The 14,633-nt window shown below is 42.5% G+C and overlaps 1 pseudogene; it reads left to right on the plus strand.

Annotated features, from left to right (window-relative positions):
• Positions 1–8,147: 8,147 nt before the first annotated feature.
• LOC102912154 (uncharacterized) overlaps positions 8,148–14,633 on the plus strand; it is a 52,889-nt pseudogene continuing 46,403 nt past the window's right edge.

The following is a 14,633-nucleotide window of genomic DNA, read 5'->3' on the forward strand; positions in this document are numbered from 1 at the left end:
TGGACTCCTATCTCTGGAAAAAGCTCAAGGGAAGTTGTAAGTGCTTCGCAATCCCAGGACCTTACAGAAGATCTCAAAAACAATTGGCTAGGGTAGTGGGGGTGGGGGTGGGGGTGGCAGTAGCTCTGTGGTAGAGCACTCACCTTACATGCACAAAGTCCTGGGTTCAAAGCCCAGCAATGCAAGAAAAAAAAAATGTACCAGTTGAGGGCTGTATGAAAGGTTGAATGAGTTGTCTGCATATTCCTTACAGTGGGCTTTTTAGGGAATGTGGGGTGGGGGTTGTTTTGTTCTCTTTTTCTAGTTGAATTCATAATTGGGAGTAGGAATTTTGGGCAGTAGTCCTAAAAAGCTTGCGAGTTAGACCACGCACCATCTACAATCTATAACAAGATTGTCAAGGGCCTTGCATGCCAGGCCAGGGAGTGTGACTCCATTCTGTCAGCACAGGTGTCGCTGAGAAGATAACAGGGATTTGCTAGAAAAATGGAGTTCTGACTCGAGCAACTTCTTTATTAACAATTACTGCGCAGAGGCTCTTCTGTGGTTTGAATGCCAACGCTGGGACCCCTGTTATTGTCATTTCCAGGGATAACAGGCAGGGCTGATACATTTCTAGCAAACATCGGTCGTCAAACACAGATGTGCCTCTGTCAGACGCAGCTGTCCTCGAGGAGTTCACGGCTTTTGTGGCTGAGTAGTATTTATTTCTCCGGTCATTCCCCTGTCCTTACGAAGGCTATGGAGTAGCAGTGCCAAGATTTCCTGATTTCTTCATCCTTAACACCTGGGCCAGCGACGAGTCAAAGAAGGGGTGAATCAGCTTTGTGGGGGCCAGTGGGTCTCAGGGAAGCCAGTGCCTGTCACCAGAGAACCCTAAAAATGGCTTTGTAAGCCACTGGCTCTTTCATGTGATCCTCTCAGAGTCCCAGTAGAGATTGGTGATTGCTTTGACTTCTTATTTTTCTTCTGCTGAAGGCGGTTTGAGACCCCCTCACTGAAATGCTGTGTAGAGAGTTATGATAAGGCTCAGGGGAGAAGGGCACCATTTTCCATGTCTGAGAGAGGTGCAGAAGAAAAAGGAGCAGGACAGGGGTCACGCTCACTGCCCCAGAACCTTAGGAACCTGCGGCCCCTAAGAATGAGACTGAATCCTTCCAGGACAGTTTGTTACTTTCTTTACATTGTCAAGCCAGGGAAGAAGTGTAAGAAAGAGGTGGCCGAGCCTCCAGTCAGCTAACCTACAGGAATGCCGTGACCATGCGGGAAATGGTTTCTTCCCACTGACGGGGCCGAGATCTGTCCTTTATCGGCCATGACACCTCCGTACATCTTAATCTATGTCTCTCTCTTTTTATTTATTTCATTAGAAAAAGGAGGTTGTTTACCCAATAGCCATTTCCTTTCCCTTTTTTTCTTTACCAACAAAGCCATCCCCCTGTGGTAAAGACTAAATAGAGAAGATGTTAAAAATGTTAAGCTCCGCAGCTAAAGTAAAGTGGGGCACTCTGTGGCCTATAAGATCTGAGAGGCTTACGGGATTTACCACGAAAGATCACAAGGGAGGTGTGTGCAAGTGTAAATCCCAGGGCATACATGAGGCCCTTCCTGCCATCAGCTCAGGCTTGGACCTGTCATGCCTTTAAATGTCAAAGCAAGCTGGACACCAAGGGTGGGGACAACTTTGCTCAAAGAAAGTGGTGTCTGCTGGCAAACAGGTTCTGTGTAGCCCTGGTCTGGTTTATAAAACTGTCTAGGAAGTGGAGGCCTAGAATGCAGGTACTGGGGAGGTGGAGGGTGGGAGACCAGAGAGTCAAGACCAGTTTCTAATGTTTCCTCAGTTCAAGGCAAGCCTGGGCCATGGGACACTGTCTCAAAGTACCAGCACTACTAACAACATACAACGTTCTGTCTCATTTCAGGCTTCTGGATGCTTCCTGAGAACACTTGAGACTCAGAACGGTGAAGGCCCCTTGAGAAGAGGACCCAAAAGCAGACAGGTGAAAAGCATACCATTGCTGAGCAGCGGTGTCCACCCTGGAACCTCCTGCCTGCAGACCACTTGCTATGTGAGAAAAATGAATGCTATTGTTCAGATTGCTTCTGGTCAATCACGTGACCAGATGTGAGTGGGAAAACCTGTCCTCATTGGTGATTATATAGAGAAAATTAAATCTACATCAGAGGATGTTTCAGTATTATTACTTCTAAGAAACCATTCAACCCCTGAAGCATGAAACTAGAGCCATTGATTTCTGTTCATGGAGTCTGTGGGTTTGGAAAGAGCACACCGGCATTGAATTGTGCACCTATAATGTCTACACCCTTAACTAGATGACCAAAGTTACGGGTGACTCCATCACCAAGAGCTGGAATACTTGAAGGTTTTTTTCAGGTAATTCTGATAGGTGCCAGCTCTCACCTTGGCTAGGACACCTACGTAGAAATTCTCCATGTGACTTCCTGAAAGTCCCACAGCATGGTGGCTGAGGTCTCAGCATGTACATCTGAAGACAGCCACATTGCCTTCTGTGACGCACTCTTGAAAATCACCAAGCTACCATCTACTATATTTGCAAGCCCAGCCTACTCAAGAGGAAGGACTGCAGATGCCCAGTCTAAGAAGTGCCAGGTAGGGCACGGAGGAAGAGCGGGAGGTGTTTCTGCAGCCAGCTTTGGAAGCAGGTTCTTTACACATGCTCACTTTGAAGAAGAAACAAGAGCATTATGTAAAGTGCTCCACCTGTTCACACTCTCTCACCCTCACCTGAGTATACTCATCCCTCTGTGTATTCTCCGTAGCTCCTCTACACCACACCTATCTCCTGATGTGCTGATTTCCCTGTCACTCTCATTTTAAATACAATAGTAAAGCCTTACAACAGTGATTTGTCAAGAACTAAACCATTAACTGGCTCTTACTAAATCTGAGGTAATTGGAAATTCTCAGATATGTTCCTGTCTTGCCAGTACAGGCTTCTTTTAACCTAAGGGAGAGAATTTTTTTTTTTAAGAAAGTTTTTTTTTCTTTAAATTTGTATAATGATACAGTTTTTCATGATATTTTTAATCTAAATTTTTCTTTTAAAAAAGACATATCTATTTATTTTAATGATTCATTCATTTTATGTGTATGGGTGTTTTGTCTGAACACCAGAAAAGGGCATTTGGATCCCATGGACCTCTAGCTATAGACGGTCATGAGTCACCGTGTAGGTGCTGGAAATGAACTCATGACCTCTGGAAGAACAGCCAGTATTCAACTACTAAGCCCTAAACCCAAAATTTTCCATCAGAGATTTTCTCTTTAGCCAGGAGCTAGACTTAGGGTCTCATTTTCATGGCCAAAATCTTAATACCTGTGACCTGAGAACAGTTTTTTTGTTTTGTTTTGTTTTAAGAAAACACTTAGTGGCAAGAACCACCTAGTACCCATTTTCTAACTCAACTGAGCCCCTTGCAAATGAGGAGAACCTCCCTGTGTCTTTGGCAAGCACAGATAAAATGTTGTAGAGGATCTGATAGTCAGCTTTCCATCACTGTAGTAAAGTGCCAGGAGTAATCAGCATATAAAGAGAGAAGATGTATTTTGGCTCACAGATTTGGAGGTTCCAATTCATGATTAACTGGTCCTGTTCCTCTGGGGCCTCTGGTGAGGATGCCAGATGGTGATGGCTGGAGGGGTGTGGTAAAGCCAAACAATTTTCCTGATAGCTGACCAACAAAAGAAAGAGAAGGGGTAGGAGCCCCAAATCCCCTTCAAAGGCACCCCCCAGTGAGCTAACCCACTCTTCTTAACACTTTCTCTAAATGGTCTCCTTAACAGCACCTCTCTGGGTGATCCATCACCATAATGGGCACTGAGGACCCTCTGAAGATCAAAACCATCGTAGGGTCATTACCAAACTCACACTCCATAGAGTTCCTGAATGTTTACTTGTTGCCAGAGAATTAGTAATCAACACACTTGGTGGAATGGTTCCACTATTAGTTCATTAAATAGAATGGCTCAACCATGTAGATTTTATTAGCCTTTGCCAAGACAATACACATGGATTTATTTTAGACACAAACAGAATCTCATAGAGCCTGAAAATGCCTTCAAGTTCAGGTATCCATTCAGCCCACACAATGACCACTGCTATGTTGGGGACAGAATCAGGCACTGAGGTGTGGGAGAACAAGCCCTCATCTTTGGAGAGCTTGGCATCTAGTGGAGAGAGAAGAATCCAGGCCAGTTAGAGCACCTTTGTCTCCTCTGGGGGTGTATAGAGAGATTCTAAGGCATGTTTCTCAATTTGTGCACTGAGAAGGCTGGGGCATTTTGAAAGGTCTGTGGGAGCTCCTGGAATTAAGGGGTGGGCAAAAAGAGGGGAGATCTACAGGTTAATTTCCCTACATGCCACTAGGGCAATCCTTTATATATCTATTAAGGTCTAGATTTCTAATACAAGATATCCAACAACAACAAAATACTAACCCTACTTTAAAAAAAAAAAATGCTTAGTGGGGACATTTGCATTTAGAAAGATGGAGTGGACTGATGGTCCCAAATGCATCCTAACAGTTACAACTGAAAAACTCTAGCATTTCTATGTAAACAAATGTAAGAACATTCTGAAAGAGATGAAAACATCGTAGTTAAGAACTATGGACCTCAAGGAATGACATGTAGTTTGTTCCTGGGGTTTTCTTTTGCTTCATAAATCCCAGATTTGGAGCTGAAGAAACTGTCACTGAGACACACACTGAAGAAGGAGCTGAAGTCAGACATCTAGATGAAGAACCTGGAAAGGGGAGGTGCTTTGGGATGTTCTGTATGTCCTGTGGGAGCCCGTTCTTGGGTTCCTTGTGGCTTTACCCAGCAGGTCCGCATAGAGGATGATTAGGACCATGGGCCTGAGTGCAGGTGTCTGAGATGGTCTGCACTTGGCTGTGCTGGGGGATGGTCTGTATGTCAAGTTGCTCTGATTGGTCAATAAATAAAACCTGATTGGCCGTGGCTAGGCAGGAAGTATAGGCAGGACTAACAGAGAGGAGAAAATAAAAGAACAGGAAGGCAGAAGGGGTCACTGCCAGCCACTGCCAGGACAAGCAGCATGTGAAAATGCCGGTAAGCCACGAGCTACATGGCAAGGTATAGACTTATGGAAATGGATTAATTTAAGATATAAGAACAGTTAGCAAAAAGCCTGCCATGCCCATACAGTTTGAAGCAATATGTCTCTGTGTTTACTTGGTTGGGTCTGAGAGGCTGTGGGACTGGCGGGTGACAAAGATTTGTCCTGACTGTGGGCAAGGCAGGAAAACTCTAGCTACAGGGAGGCCTATGAGAACTTGCAGACAATAAGCACTGTGCTCCAGGCAAGCCCACAGAGAAAGGCTACGCACCTCCAGGCCCACACACCCACAAAGACAGAGACTTCCACTCTAAGTGCCACAGTTTTTAAATTGAGATCAAATAGTGGTTCAAGGAACTTAAAGAAAAACAAGAAAGAAAAACTTTTTAAAAATTATTTTTAGTTAAAAATTTTCACAAAATATATTTTGATCATATCCTTTCCCCTCTCCCAACTCCTCCCATGTTCTTTCCACCTCTGTAACCATCCAACTTCATGTTCTCTCATAGTCTTGCTCTCAAAAAACAAAACAAAACAAAACAAATTTTAAGATAAAACCAATAAGACAAAACAAAAAGTACACAAAAAACATGAAGTCCACTCGGTGTTGGCCAGCTGGCTAACTTGTCCTGGGCATGGTACTTAACTGTTCTGGGTGTGGTTGATATACCCAGCAGCACTCCATTGGAGAAAACGGCCTTTTCCTTTCCCATCAGGTATCAGTTGAAAATAGCTTATTGGTTACTGGTGGGATCGTGTGTCCACTTCCCCTGCTCAGTGTGGAGATTTTGTCTGGTTTGAATCTGGGCAGGTCTTCTGCGTGCTGTCACAGGCTCTGTGAGCTCACATATGTATCAGTTCTATTCAGAGAGCTAAAACCAGAGAGTAAAATCCACAGGCATCCTTGTCATAGCAACAGCTACACCAACTGTAAATGATGGAGGTCAGCAATTGCAATGTGGAAATGACTAGGCTTGATTATATAACATGACCCAATTACATGCTGCTTCAAAGAAACTCACTGCAATTATAACAGGCAAGTTGAAAGACAGAAGAGAGACATGTTAATCCAAAAAAGCAGGAGCTGATGCCTTAATACTAAAGTCAATTTGGGACAAAGGAAACTTGTAGAGACAGAATGGGACACTATGTTATGGAAAAACAGTCAATTTGCAGAGAAGACCACAACCCTAAATTCATAAATAAAAACAAAAGGAAAAGAAGTAAAATAAAGACCAAAGGGGAGAGGAAAAGGGGAACACAAACTTTAAAATATGTGAATTAAAGCCAAGCAGTGGTGGTGCAAACCTTTAATCCCATCACTGGGAGGCAGAGGCAGGCAGATCTCTGTGAGTTCAAGGCCAGCCTGGGCTACAGAGTGAGTTCCAGGACAGCCAGGGCTACACAGAGAAACAAACAACAAACAAACAAACAAAGGATTAAAGGTCACAATTATGTTTGAAACCTCAAAGACCTTATTCCAACAATTAATAGAACAAGAAGACAGAAAAAGCAGCAAGGTTAAAGAATAACAACCAATAAAAGAAAAGACCTCATAATCAACACACACTCGCATGTGTACACACACACACCATTAACCAACAGAATCTACCAGAAAACAGTGTATAATATTTCCAAGGGCCCATGCAATATATTTCAAAATAGGCCACATGCTGGGCTATAAAATAACCTAGTCAAATGTAGAAAGGTTGAAATGATATGAACTGTGACCACAATGGAATCAAACTACACACTGATAACTGAAAGATAACGGTAAAAGTCTCCAAATATACGAAACTAAACAAGTATGTCTAAGTTATTCACAAGCCGCACAAAAAGTCTAAGGAGAAAACGCTCAAGTTCAAAGAAGTGAATGAAAATAAAAATACAATATTTCAAAATATTTGAGACCACCACAGCCACCGTGAGAGGGAGCTTGACAACATTACCTGCTCAGACTAGGAAAGAGGTCGGATGGCAAGGTGGCTCACTCACATAAGCTTCCCCTCCAGGGAATCAAAGAGCAAAACTAAAGCAGAACAGCAGCTGGGGAGACGGGTCTGCCAGGAGGGCACGCTGCTCTTCCTGGACCCGAGCTCCTCTCCCGGCACCATGAGAGACAGCTCACAGCTCCAAGGGATCCAATGCTGTTAGTCACTATGGGCACTAAGACCATGTGTATAATATCCCCCATACACATAATTAAAATAATAAAATAAACCCTTTTTAAAAAGCAGAAGAAAGGAAATTGAGAAAATAGGATCCAAGCAATTAAAAACAACAACAAAAAGAGATGAAGAAGCAATGTACCAAAGATGCTCCCATGAAAAAAAAATAATAAAATAGACAAACCTCTGACAACACTGATAATAAAAAGACAAATTGTCAATACCAGGACTAAAGATCACAATAACTGAAATGACAGTGTGGACGTGTTACAAATAACGTCATATATGTGATTTGACCTTGCAGATACATCAAATGTGTGAAAGTCATGTACCTCTCCAGATTGCCCACCAGGAAATGCTTTGGATGATCTTATAACTATTAAAGACAGTGAAATCATACTCTTAAACTCTCCCCAAAAGGAAATTTTCTGGTCCAGATAGCTTGCTGGAAAATTCTAACAGGTGTATAAAGAAAACCAGTGTCAATCTTACATGATCTCTTCCAAAAAAAAAAAAAAAACAGACGAAGGGATTCCCCTCCAGTTGGGGCACAAAGTACTTCCCTGATACCCAAACCAGACAAAGTATATAAGAGAGACCAGCAGTCCTTCTGAATACAGATGACAAAGTCCCCAACAAAATACTGGCAAATAGAATTCATATGTGAATATGTAGAGTTATACAGAAATATATAGAATTCAATATATGAAAAGAATTATGTGCAAAGAGCAGTAGATTTATTCCCGGAAATATAAGGCTTGCTCAGTATTTGCTCATTCAAAACAGTGGATCACTTGAAAAGGTTAAAGAAAATTCATAGTAGAACAGGAAAGCATTTTACAAAATCCAACACTGATTCATGACTGAAAAGGTGAAATGTGAGTGGTGCTGCCAGGAAGGTTGGTGAGTGAAGGTGTGAACCAGCTGTCCTGCTACTTGAGCTGTGGGCGCTGCAGCTGGAGCTGAGGATGTGGACTAGTCACATCTGGAGGCCGTAAGGAAGGGAAATCAAAGTGTATTTTGGTAACCTGGGAATTGGTGCTGGGAAGGGAGAGTTAGAAAGGGCTTTCAGTTACCATAGGCCCTTAAGAAATGTATGGATTGCCAGAAATCCTCCAGGATTTGCTTTTGTGGAATCTGAAGATCCTAGAGATGCAGAAGGTTGGATGGGAAGGTGATTTGTGGTTCTCCAGTAAGGACTGAACTATCAATAGGCATGCCTCAGAGATCTCATGTTGATAGGCACCTGCCCTACGTCCCTCTGATCTTAATGATAGATGCTGTGAGTGTGGTGAAAAGGGACATTATGCTTATGACTGCATATTATTGCTATGGCCCTAGAAGGTGAAGCAGGGCATGATGTAGATCACATCCCCCATCCAGAGGTCACGACACTCTTACAGGGCACAAGCCAAGGAAGGGGGTCAACATCACCCTCTCCTCTACTTTCAAGGTCTGTGTCTCTTTGTAGATTAAGATCAGCTTCTCTCAGAGAATCTAGAAAAAGTTTGAGTCCCCACTCAAGGTCTAGATCAAGATCAAAGTCTATTTCACTACTGAGAAGCAACTGAGCAAAATTCAGATCTCCGTCGCCTAAAAGAAGCCATTCTCCAGTAGGAAAACCGCACAGAAGTGCAAGACCCAAAAGAATGGACTGCTGTTTTCAAGTTCACCCTGTAGGGAAAAGTTGTTTGGTTTACATTATTGTCAGGGATTTGTTATGTCTGTAAAATATAATCTAATCAAAATGGATCTGGATTATTACTCTGTACAATTCAGAGCAGCAAAATACTGTTTTGTTGAATATATTAACATCTTATGGTCTGAAAATGTGGGTTTTTATTTGACACATTTAAATGAAATGTTTCTAACTAGGGAAAAAAAGGTAAAATGTGATAGACACAAACAATAGAATATTAATCAGCTGAAAAGGTACATTACATAATTTACTGGAAATTGATAATTGGTACTGGAGAGCATCATAGTTAGCGATGGCAGCCAGATTCAGAGAGACACATATCACATATACTAGGCCTTTTCTTTTTGAGCCACCAACCAGCTCTCAAATCATGACACAGAGATGTATTACTTGTTATGAATACTTGGGCTTATTTTATGCTCGTTTCTTGCTAGTTCTTATAACCCAACCTGGTTTTCGCCATCTATGTTTTGCCTGGGGCCTTTTACCCTTCTTTCCTTCTGTATGTCCTACTCCATCTAGCTAGCTGGAGGCTGCCTGGCTGAACCCAGGCATGTCCCTCTCTTTTTCCCTCATTCTCTTCTCCCATTCTTCTCCCTCTTTCTTCTCTTCCATTGCTTAGATTTCTCTTCTGTAGTCTCCCTGTCTGCCAGCCCCACCTATCTCTCTCTATTGGCCATTCAGCTCTTTATTAGACCAATCAGGTGCCTTAGGCATGAAAAGTGAAACAAATGCAACCCATCTTTGCATAATTAAACAAATGCAGCACAAACAACTGTAACACACCTTCACATAGTTAAAGTAATATTCCACAGCATAAACAAATGTAACACATCTTTACATAGTTAAAATCATATTCCACAACAATTGTATTATTGTCACTCATATATACAATCTGGACATGACATTTTTAAAAGCATAAGAGATATGGAAGTATAAGGGAGCCTACTTTGGAGAGGGGAAGGAATAATGCAAGTATATGACATATATGTGTAAAATGTCAGAACAAAGTCCACTTTTTTATATGCATAATGAAAGTTAATTTAAAAAGACTGATAGCAGACTTCTGGTCTCCAGCACAATGAAAAACTAAATATGTGTTGTTTTAACAAATCCAAAACAAATAAAAACAAACAAAACAACAACAACAAAAAGAAACGCTGCTCAGCAAACTAGGTATGAATGGGATTTCTCCAAATTGGCAGTCTACAAAGGATGGTTAACATTAAGCTGAATGCTGAAAGATGAACGATTTCACACCATGACTAAAAGCAAGCCATGGGTTTCTTACTCAATACAGTGCAATAAGGATGGATGGGACAAGTTAAGAAACAAACTTACAGCAACTGGAAGGAAGAGTAATATTGCCCATATTGGTAGATAATATGACTATTCACGTAGAGAAACTCAATAAGCCTACCCTCCTGAATCCCAGGGCCAGCAGAGGTAAAAATTGCCAGCGTTTATTTATTTATTTATTTATTTATTTATTTTAAAGATGTATTTATTTTTATTTTATGAGTGTTTTCCTGTGTGTACTTATGTGCACCACAGGCATGCTTGGTACCTGAGGAGGCCAGAGGATGGTGTTAAATCCCTTAGAACTGGAGTTAGAGGTGATTATGAGCCACCATGTGGTTGCTGGGAGCTGAGCCCAGGTCCTCTGCAAGAGCAGTGAGTACTCCTAACCACTGAGTCATTTCCCCAGCCTTCTTTAAAAATGTGTGTGTGTGTGTGTGTGTGTGTGTGTGTGTGTGTGTGTGTGTGTGTGGTGTAATGTGTGTGTGTTTATTTAAGAGAGAATCTCACTAGCCTGGATGGCCTAGAATTCAGTTATGTAGACTAGGCAGGCTTTGAACTCAGAAGGCCAACTGCTTCTGCCTCCTGAGTGCTGGGATTGAAGATGAACTCTCCCTGGTTTATCTTGAAAAGTGGATGGGGCATTCAGATTACTGCTTTATTTGCTTACTTTTTATGATGTTAACTTATTTGCATGTGTGTAGGCCAGAATTGGTTCTCTCCTTCTACCAACTGGACCTGGGGATCGAACTCAGGTGATGAGGCTTGGGGGCAAGCACCTTTACCCACTCAGCCATCCTACGAGCCTTTCACACCTGCATTTCTGACATTAATTATGAACACATAGACATTAGACTTAAAGATGCAGTATCTTGAAAGTAACTTTAAAGTTGCTACAAAAGATTTAGCTGTAAATCTAACAGAATATGTGCAGGACTTGTGACTGAACATGCACATTGGTGATGAGTATCAAAAAAGATATAAATAAATGAGGAGACACACCGGGCTCATGCCTTGGAGGGCTCAGCATAGTTAAGAAGTTACCTCACCAAACCAGTACACATACTTAACACAATCCTTTTGTGTGGAGATAGAAAACTCTCTGATGTATGTATTTAAAAAAAAAAATCAAAGGAACTAGAAAAGCCAAAGTGTCCCTAAAATGAGAGGCACGTGGAAGGAATCCTTCAATAGCTAATCAAACTCATCAGGCTATTGTGGCAGTCACGACCATAGGGGCTGAGTGCAAGACACCAGGACAAGTGAGCCAGAACAAAGAACCTATAGGCAGAGTCATAAAAAAAAATATGCATGTCTGTTGCTAGAGTTTTCCGCCTTGCCCACAGTCAGGACAAATCTTTGTCACCCGCCAGTCCCACAGCCTCTCAGACCCAACCAAGTAAACACAGAGACTTATATTGCTTACAAACTGTATGGCCGTGGCAGGCTTCTTGCTAACTGTGCTTATAGCTTAAATTAGTCCATTTCCATAAATCTATACCTTGCCACGTAGCTGGTGGCTTACCGTCATCTTCACATGCTGCTGGTCATGGCGGCGGCTGCAGTGTCTCTTGCCTTCCTGTTCTTTTATTTCTCCTCTCTGTTAGTCCCGCCTATACTTCCTGCCTAGCCACGACCAATCAGGTTTTATTTATTGACCAATCAGAGCAACTTGACATACAGACCATCCCCCAGCACAGCCAAGTGCAGACCATCTCAGACACCTGCACTCAGGCCCATGGTCCTAATCATCCTCTATGCGGACCTGCTGGGTAACGCCACAAAGAACCCAAGAAGGGCTCCCACAGGACATACAGAACATCCCACAGCACATGTCCAACTGATTTTTGGTTAAAAAAAAAAAAAAAGGCACGCTCTTTCTTCCTTCCTTCCTTCCTTCCTTCCTTCCTTCCTTCCTTTCTTTCTTTCTTTCTTTCTTTCTTTCTTTCTTTCTTTCTTTCTTTCTTTCTTTCTTTCTTTCTTTCAGACCAGGTCTCACTATGTAGCCCTGACTCACCTGTAATTTGCTATGGAGGCTGGCCTCAAATGGAGATCCACCTGCCTGCACTAGGATTAAAGTGTTAAGTGTACCACCCTGTCCAGCTAGATTCTTCAATAAATATTGCTAAAGCTATAGGATAGCCATGGAGCAAAAATAAAATAAAACTTAAGATTCATACACTATACTACAATTTAAAAAAAAACAATCACAAGTTTAAATGTAAAATGTAAAACCACAAAATCTTCAGGGAGGAAATGAAAGTCTTTGGCATCCGGGATTATGCAGCACATTTTGGGGGGTGTGGAACTCAAAGTACACTCTACGGAAGGAATGGTGGGTGAGCTGAACTTTAGATAAAGGCCTGAGAACTCTCCCTCTGTAAAAGATCCTGAGGACAGAAAAACTAAGACCCCACGAAAGAAAGAAAGTTGTGTGAAATCACATGCCTGACAAAGAATGACTACCTAGAATATTCAAAACTCAACAGTAAAGACAAAAAAACAAGCGATCCAATTATAAAATTGGCAAGAAACATGGAAAGACATTTCAGCGCAGTGGGTTCACAGATGGGAAATGTGCACATGACGGGTGCTCAACATCATTAGCTGTTAGAGAAATACAAATTAAAGCTGCGTCGAGGAGCCACCACACACCTATCGGGACAGCAACGGTGAAAAGCAGACAAGACCAAATGCTAGCTAGGAGGCGAGAAGTACATATTGTTGGTGGAAATGTAAGCTGGCAAGCCACTCTCAATGACTTTGGCACTTAAAAAAATGGAAACATAAAATACCATATGACCCAGAAACTGTACTCCTAGGCACATAGCCCTGAGAAATGAAGACTTGCACTGATTCAGAGATCTATCTGTACATGTCCTGGTTAGTTTTTTTTTTTTTTTTGTCAACTTGACACAAAGCTAGAGTCATTTGAGAGAAGAGGAGACCTCAATTGAGAAAATGTCCCCACCAGACTGGCCTATGGGCAAGCCTGTGGAGCATTTTCTTGATTAATGATGGAGGCGGGAGGGTCCAGCTCACTGGGGCACTGCCGCCTCTGCTCTGGTACTCGGTTATATGAGAAAGCAAACTGAGCAAGCTAATAACCAGAGCACTTCCGTGGTCTTTGCTTCAGTTCCTGCCTTGAGTTTCTGCCTTGACTTCCCTCTATGATGGCCTGTTAGAGAGACAAATACACTGACATGAACCTTTCCCTACCCAAGATGCTTTTGGTCATGGTGTTTTATCACAGCAACAGAAATCCTAGCAAAGACAGTACAGTCACAATAACCAAAGATTAAAACAACTCTGAAGTCCTTGAGTGGGTGGGTGGTTAAAAAGCAGTGGCACATTCAAATTTTGGAATATAAACTGAGGCATGAAAGAAAGGATCTAGCGTACTTGCTGCAGCCTGATGAATTTGCAGAGAATTATACTGAGTGGGAAAAAAAGCCCGCTTGAAAAGTTACCTGCTGTTTGATCCTATTTATGTACGTTTTGAAATGACACATAGAAATGGAGGACAGGTGGGTGGCTGCTAGGAGTGAGGGGAAGAAGGAAAGTGTGTGTGTGTGTGTGTGTGTGTGTGTGTGTGTGTGTGTGTGTGTGTGTGTGTGTGTGTGTGTGTAGATAGCTCAATCAGTAAGAGCTAAGGAGCCTAAGGACCTGAGTTTGATCTTAGGTACTCAGGTAGAAAGTCAGACATGGTCATAAGCACTTGTAACCCCAGGGCTGGGAAGGCAGAGATCACTGGGGCTTGCTAATTAGCTAGCCCTGGACCCTAGTGAGAGCCCTGTCTCAGAGAAAAACAAAACAAAACAAGGCACATGGCACCCGAGCTTGTCCTCTGACCTCCGTGGTGGGCCCATATACACCTGCACACACACGATCAACCACACCCACAGATGGGGACGGAGAGAGTCGGCTCTCTCATGGTATCTTGGTATGTCAGAGCAGATGAGAAAATGTAACCTTCCTGAAGGTAGATCGGCACCATCTGAGGAAGTGCCCAAGAGTCTAAAAGCACAGAGAAAGCATCATTTATTAACAGTGGCTGGCAAATGGGCTCACATCTAAGAAACAGGTGGTAACTTTGGAGAGCAGTCGGAAACTAGAGGGTACTTGCCGTATGGGCAAGCATTATGGACTCTTTTAGTATATCCTATATAAATAGCCCATAATGGGAGCGTAATTTTAAAAATGGAGACATGGATGGCATAATTGGGACAGAAAGGGCGGTGCTCCCAGGCAGAAGGAGCTCTCTAGAAGTGGGTTGGGGCACGTCTGGGAATTTATCCCCCCACTGAAGTGGGTCTCTGCTTCCTTGAATTGATGCCAACAATATTT

The sequence above is a fragment of the Peromyscus maniculatus genome, chromosome 2 (assembly GCF_049852395.1).
Source record: "Peromyscus maniculatus bairdii isolate BWxNUB_F1_BW_parent chromosome 2, HU_Pman_BW_mat_3.1, whole genome shotgun sequence".
Classification (NCBI taxonomy): domain Eukaryota; kingdom Metazoa; phylum Chordata; class Mammalia; order Rodentia; family Cricetidae; genus Peromyscus; species Peromyscus maniculatus.